This window comes from Podarcis pityusensis, assembly GCF_964106645.2.
Source record: "Podarcis pityusensis genome assembly, chromosome: 14".
Lineage (NCBI taxonomy): Eukaryota > Metazoa > Chordata > Lepidosauria > Squamata > Lacertidae > Podarcis > Podarcis pityusensis.
The window spans coordinates 23424070-23431282 of NC_138039.1; the positions used below are offsets into that span (position 1 = coordinate 23424070).

Genomic DNA, 7213 nt, shown 5'->3' on the forward strand with positions numbered 1-7213 from the left:
GCTCTAACACGGTGAGCGTCTTTCTCTTTCTTTCTAGTGTAGAGAGTCCCCACCCATAGAGCTGCATATTCAGGCCAGCCGCTATATAAAAATATTTTAGAACGCCCCCTTCAGGCACTCAACTGTATTTGCTCCACAGACTTTGATTTGTTTTGCGGCCATTTTCTCCTCCCAAGGAACTGTGGGAACTGTAGTTTCATGAGAGGAAGGTATGGCTATTTAACAGAGAAATCTACAGGGCACACTCACTCAAAGCTACATTTCCCAAGAGCCTTTGGGAAAAGGTCGTGGCAGTTAAATTGATCAAAAATGGTTATCAAGGTTTACCAATGTATTGCAGTGGTTAGAATGTTACAGTGGGACTTGGGTTCAAATCCATGCTTGTCTGTGAAACTCACTGGGTGACCTTGAAACAGGCTAGGCAGTGAAGTAGTGACTATTTCTCACAGAGTTGTTCTGAGGATTAAATGGGATATTGTCTGGGAGTAAAGGCAAAAATATTATTTTTCTAAATAAGAATAAGAATAAATCATCTGTAAAGTGCAAGCAAGTTGAAAGAAAGGATGGTTATACATTACTAGGCCTCGGTTTGAACTGCCATTTTGTAGAGGACATTTGTGCTGGCCCAAAGTTTATTTTTATTCCACATTAGCCTCAGGCCTGGTATAAAGTTGCATCATCGTTTGGGGTGCGTCACTGACATGAAATGTACACGTATGAGATTGTGTCCACATTTTTCCCGTGCAAATTCTGCTTTAGGGCATTTCTATCATTTCAGCTAGTGTGGCATAATAAGCGGCATTATCACTATAAATTTGTTTGCATTTCATTTTAGTCTCATTTTTAATAATAGGTACAGAGAATGCTGCCTTTTGCTAAGCAAGATCATTGGTCTATCTAAACCAGCATTGTCTGCACGGACTGGCAGCAGTTCTGCAGGGTTTCAGGTAGGCAACATTCTCAGCACTACCTGGAACTTCTCCCAGAGAATTGAACCTGGTACCTTAGGAAATTTTACTGGCTGTTGCATTTTTATGGTTTGTATGTTTTATTACATTAAGCAGTATTTTTAAAAAACAAATTCTATTATTTTAGTCCTAAGGGGTGCTGTCCAAAGTGCTGGATATAAGCCAAACAGTTCTAGATTCAAATCCTTTCTTAGCCATGGAGACATCACCACCTTTCAGCTTACTCTGCCCAATAGACTTATGAGAATGTGTTTATTTATTTATTTATTTTTAATTATCCTGCTCTTCAGCTATAAAAGGCTTGCAGAATGGCTTGAAAAAAAGTCAGTCTCTGCCTGTAGGCTTACAACCTAAAAAAGACACAGCACAAAAAGAAAATGGATTGTGAGAGGAGGAAATTTTAAAATTCAGACTCATGTGCATTGTTACAAGTTCTAATGTGAAAACCCTCTACATCTGCTCCTCAAATAGCTACCTCTTGGTTGCCAGTTCATTTCCAGGCCTAATTCACGATGCTCATATTAGTGTTTGAAGGCTTGAAATACCCAAATATCTGAAAGAGATGTATATTTTTAGATTCTATTTTTAGATGTATATACCGTATTTTTCGCTCTATAGGACGCACTTTTTCCCCTTCAAAAATGAAGGGGAAATGTGTGTGCGTCCTATGGAGCGAAGATGCCATAGCCCCGCGACCCTCTCCCGTCTGGAGAGGTGACGCGCGGCTATGGCAGGAACCTCTACAGCCCCGTGTCACCTCTCCAGTCGAGAGAGTGCGCGCGCGGGGCTAAAGCAGCCCCCCGTGACCCTCTCCCGGCTGTATATAGATGTATATACCGTATTTTTCGCTCTATAGGATGCACTTTTTCCCCTTCAAAAATGAAGGGGAAATGTGTGTGCGTCCTATGGAGCGAAGATGCCATAGCCCCGCACGCCCTCTCCCGGCTGGAGAGGTGACGCGTGGCTATGGCAGGAGCCTCTACAGCCCCGCGTCACCTCTCCAGCTGGGAGAGCGCGCGCGGGGCTAAAGAAGCCATAGCCCTGTGACCCTCTCCCGGCTGGAGAGGTGACGCGCGGCTATGGCAGGAGCCTCTCCGCTGCGCCTTTCCGCTGCTCCCTGACCTGCTCTTTGGGGCTGGTGGTGGGCTTCCCCCCGCCAGCCCCAAAGAGCAGGTCGAAAGGAACCTGAAGCCTGGAGAGTGAGAGGGGTCAGTGCACACCGACCCCTCTCGCTCTCCAGGCTTCCAAGGTAGCCGCCTGAACGCACCTTAAACGGCACCTTGTTTTAGAGCGGGAAAACAAGAGGGGGAAAGTTCTCCCCCTCTCTGTGCAGCGCCTCCTGCTGCTTCACTGAAGGGGCGCTGGGCAGAGAGGGGGAAATTTTTTTTCCTTGTTCTCCCCCCTCTAAAACAAAGTGCGTCCTATTGTCCGGTGCGTCCTATGGTGCGAAAAATACGGTATTTTTTATATTCTATTATTGTAGGTTGCTTTAAACTGATTTTAATACTGTGTTTTAATTGTAAACTGGGACCTTAGGGCGAAGAATGGGTAATTAATAATAATAATGGTGATAATTATGATGTTACACGCCACCTCAATCTCTGAGCAGTGAGACTCCAGAAATTCTAGGAGCTTATACTGGGTTCGATTTCCTTGGAATGAAGGTCAGCAGAGATTGCGGAGTCTTTAGGATATATGGCTTTACTTACACATATAGACAACCTGAGCATAAGATGGAGGGTGTCACAGCAATAATATCCCAACTGATCTTGCTTCTTCATTAGTCACAGCTTGGGATCTAGCACAGAGTGAGCACATCTCTGTGTCCCAGCTTGCTTACAAAACTCAGCTCACACACATTCTCCTGTTGTTTTCCTACCTAGCAGCTAGGAGGGGTGGTGGTGGAAAAAAGGCCCACACATAAGCCTGGAGGGCCCTGCCGCATATTTGTAGCTCTTGCAATTTAGCTCTTTTGGGATGCCAATGAGGGCACTTCAGTGGGTAGCTAAGGCCATTGTCCTACAGAGAAGCTTGTCTGACTAATTCAGCAACTTCCTTTGTCAGGTTCTAACCTTCACTGGGTGCAGGACCCCAAGAACGGGAAGGGTCTCAGGGCCTCATCCAGACACACCCCGAAAACCCACAAGAACAACAACACCACCACCAAGTCAGTGAAAACCAATAAATGACCGCATTAAGAACCATGAGCAGTGCAAAGTGGAAATGTTTTAGCACCTCAAAAACCATTTCAAAATGCAGAATAATATTTGCCCTTTTTGAAAATGCTTTCAGGGGCTCGCAGGCATACAGGGCTCTGAGCATGGGGCAACTGGAGTGTAAAGGAAAGTGTTAGGGGGCGGAGAGGTGATTAGGAATGACTGGCTGCATGAGAGTTGTAATTACTGCATAAAGCACTCCATGCTAGCAATTACCCCTTCCCTCCCCTGCCCCCAGTCTCTGTCCCAGATTAATGATACTTCTGTCACTGTTTTCCATGTCAGAGAAGCACCCATCCAATTTGGGAAAGCAATTAGTGCGAAATGAGACGGCAGCGGCTGACTATAATGGGCCATCTTAAGTGTCACTTGTCTGTGAAACTGCGCAGGGACTCGAGTGATGTATCCTGCCGAACGGGGCATTGTAAATATGCCATCATAATGAAGCTACACATACACACGAGCAACGCTACTTGTCTCAGTCACTCCAACAAGCAAATTGAGCAGAACTACAAACTGCCACCACCTCCCACTAGACACTGACTCGGTGCCTGTATGCTGTCTCAGTAAGGCAGGCTTTGCCAAACTAGGGCCCTCTGGATGTTTTGGACTATGATTCCCATCAGCCACAGCCAGTGCATGCTGGCTGGCACTGATGGGAATCGTAGTCCGAAAGATCTGGAGGGCCCCAAGGTGGCAAAGCCTACAGTGAGGGCTGTGGTCTACAGTTTATTAATAATAATAATAATAATAATTTTATTATTTATACCCTGCCCATCTGGCTGGGCTTCCCCAGGCACTCTGGGCAGCTTCCCAAAAAATTAAAATACTGTAATACATCAAACATTAAAAACTTCCCTAAACAGGGCTGCCTTCAGGTGTCTTCTAAAAGTCTGGTAGTTGTTGTTCTCTTTGACATCTGATGGGAGGGCGTTCCACAGGGAGGGCGCCACTACCGAGAAGGCCCTCTGCCTGGTTCCCTGTAACTTGGCTTATCGCAGTGAGGGAACCGCCAGAAGGCCCTCTGATTCCCTGGAATCTTTTTATTCCCTGGAATCTTTCACCACTCGGGGATTGGGGTGGCGAGCAACAGCAACATTCAGTGCTCCCCCACACCCCTGCTTTCAGATGCCACAAGACTTTCTGGGTTGTATCGGAGCAAGTTTTACTCAGAGTAAAAAATGAAAATGAAAAATGCAATGGGGCTACTCTGAGTACAACCAGTATTGGACACACCCCTTGCTTGTTTTTGCTGCAGCAGATTTAACACATAAATACAGGAAAACTCTCTGTAGCTAGATCCAGATTTCTTGCTGGCAATGAGTCTTTTGGCTGCCAGAATTTTAAGATAAGATCTTACCTGAAAGGCAGGTACAAATCTCTTCTTAAAAACGTTTCCAAATGCAATTTGCATTTGAATTATAAAGATTACCTTTGCTTACATGTATACAAGCTGTGTTTTCGTTCTATCCTTAATTATGTGTCCATTTGATATCAATGGAGTGGGCTGTCACTTTGTAACAAGCAGCACTTCCTGGTGGTATATTTTGATAGTAGCAACTATTGGTGCCAGTAAGAAAGGCTAGTTTCAGGCTTTTTGGTATGCAAAATATGATTGTTTGTTTTTAAGCAAATTATGTTTTCTAAAAGCTGACAAATGCTGCTCTAGATTTCCCAGATTCCAGATAACCAAGGCACACCTTTTCTACATTAAAACAGGGGTACACTTTTTTCTTACATCTCCACCCCACCCCCAGTTTACTACTTTTAGAGTGTAGAAGATTAAGAATTACCTGCCCTCAGAGGACCTTGCTTCACCCTCCCTTTGGTTTCTACACAGGCTGCTGATCTGGACTTCCCTTTTGTCCAGAAGGATGCAAGGCCATGGGCAGCGACTCATGCCGAAGTGCAACAGGCACCCTCCTCTAGAATCAGGCAATTCTTCAGCCTCTCTGCTTTGGCAATGAGTGACTGCTGCAATCCATGCAAGGGCAATGTTACCTACCTGCAGTGCTGACTGATTGGAAGAAGGCAAAGGCAAAGCAGTGACTCATACAGAGAAGCAGCAGGCAGTCTCCTTCAAGGGTGGACAATTCTGCAGCATCTTTGGAATGGAGGAAATTGACTGATTGATCAACCAACCTGTGCTCAGTGCAGCGAGTCAGCTGGCTGACTCCCTAGTAGCAGTGCTGAGAAAGGCCCAGCTGGTCTCTTCTATGAATGGGGGCTATAGAAGCATTTCACTTTTTGATTTGTTTATTCCTTCCGGCAACTATGGTTTGAGGAGAGATGTGAAGGAGGGGCAGAAAGTAGTGTGGCAGGTAGCCTGGAAAGAACATCGCGGGAGAAGCCTATATCTGATGATAGCTAATCTCTTTCCCTCCTTCCCTCTCATTCCCCCAAGCCATCGAAGTGGTTGTAGAAAATGGCTTTGTTATACCCACTGCCTGAATGAATCACCCCAAATTTAGACTTGGTGTTGTTCACAGTTTAAAAGCCAAATAGGATTATCCTGTGCCGTCCTCTTTGAAGGCTGACTCACTTCATTCTTCATTCATAACCTGGGGGATGTGTGTCTATATAGCCCTTTCTAAGAAGCATTGAGTGGGGAGTGGGGTGAGGAGAGGAAATCAGCGAGTTGCAATTATGTACAAGTGGGAACCGCAACCGAGTGTTGCAGCGCACTTCCTCACTGCTTAACATGAGTGTTCCTGAGCAGCCATGCCCGCCTCCAGAAAATCCAATTTCCTTCCTCTTACCACCTAGTTTTCTCAATCAGTGAATCACATTTTTTTATGAGGTGGCCACATAAAAACAAGATAAAACACCAAAGTGATATGTGCGATTTTTAATATAAAACAAGCTAAGCTATATTCTGCATGTTATAGTGGTTAGAGGGTTTGACTGGGACCTGGGAGACCAGGGTTTGAATCCCTACTTGGTTATGAAGTTCAGTGGGTGACCTTGGGTCAGTTAGAGTGTCTCAACCTAACCTACCTCTCAGGGTTGTTGTGGAGAGGTAGGGGACCCATATATGCCACCTTGAGATCCTTGGAGGAAAGGTAACTGTAATAATACAATTAATAAATATATAAAAAAATAAAGCTGATGGTATCCTTTACAAAACTTTGCAGCAAAAAGGGGGGAACCTATTGTTTTCATTGTTGCTTTACTCATATTGGCTAATAAGTAGGGACAACAATAAATAATTTCATGGGTATTTTAGTAAAACGGGAGCAAATTATCCCTTTTGTTCATCTCTGAAAAAGGTGCATGCAGAAAGAACATGAATTAGTGTTTCTGTTGCTCTGTCCTCACAGGGAAAGAGCTGTTATTGTAAGAAATATATCCCCAAAGTGGAAAAAAGGCAATTAAATCTTTCCCTTAGAATACATCAGCCAATATTTGAGAACAGTCAATATTTCCTCCACACTGTCAGTATTTTGCCTGGGTATGTCAAACCAAAGAGCCCTTTGGTTGTGAAGGGGTGTTCAGTTGTTGTTGCTGCTTGTATCAGTTACAACACTATTAAAAGAAGTCACACAAAATACCTGTAAGTTGCTTGGAGACCTTTGGATAACAAGCAAAAAATAAATACCAGAACTTAAGGTATGCAAACTTGAAGTGGATCAAAGTGCTCTGTCTCCTTTTTTAAAAACCCAACAATCCACTTAAACCCCCCCCCCCCAAACCAGACTTTTGTAGTTTGAAAGGGGCAGAGAAACATATTTAAAAGTGTGTGGGGTAAATGAATTACTTAACAAGAGGACTGGTAAACACCTTACAAGCAAATCAGAATGAATGCAGAATAATTGTCTCACAATAAAATCAGAACAAATGCTCCATAAAGGCCTGATATAGTTTAACCATTGCATAAACTTTGGGCAAGCAAATCAGAACGCTAAAGGAACCAGACGTTTGAAGGAACCACAAGTTGTCAGAATAATCTTGGCTGGTGTTATGTACTGAGTTGAATAGGATCCAAAATGCTGCAGTCTGATTGGTCCTAGAACAATAGGATCCAGAATA

At 44.2% G+C, this 7213-nt stretch overlaps 1 long non-coding RNA gene across 1 annotated transcript; it reads left to right on the forward strand.

Moving 5' to 3' along the window:
* The first annotated feature begins 24 nt into the window (after positions 1–24).
* LOC308463402 lies at positions 25–6698 on the forward strand. Its single transcript, XR_013979571.1, has 3 exons — positions 25–209; positions 854–947; positions 3033–6698. It is a non-coding gene; the product is annotated as an uncharacterized lncRNA (long non-coding RNA).
* The last annotated feature ends 515 nt before the right edge of the window (positions 6699–7213 follow it).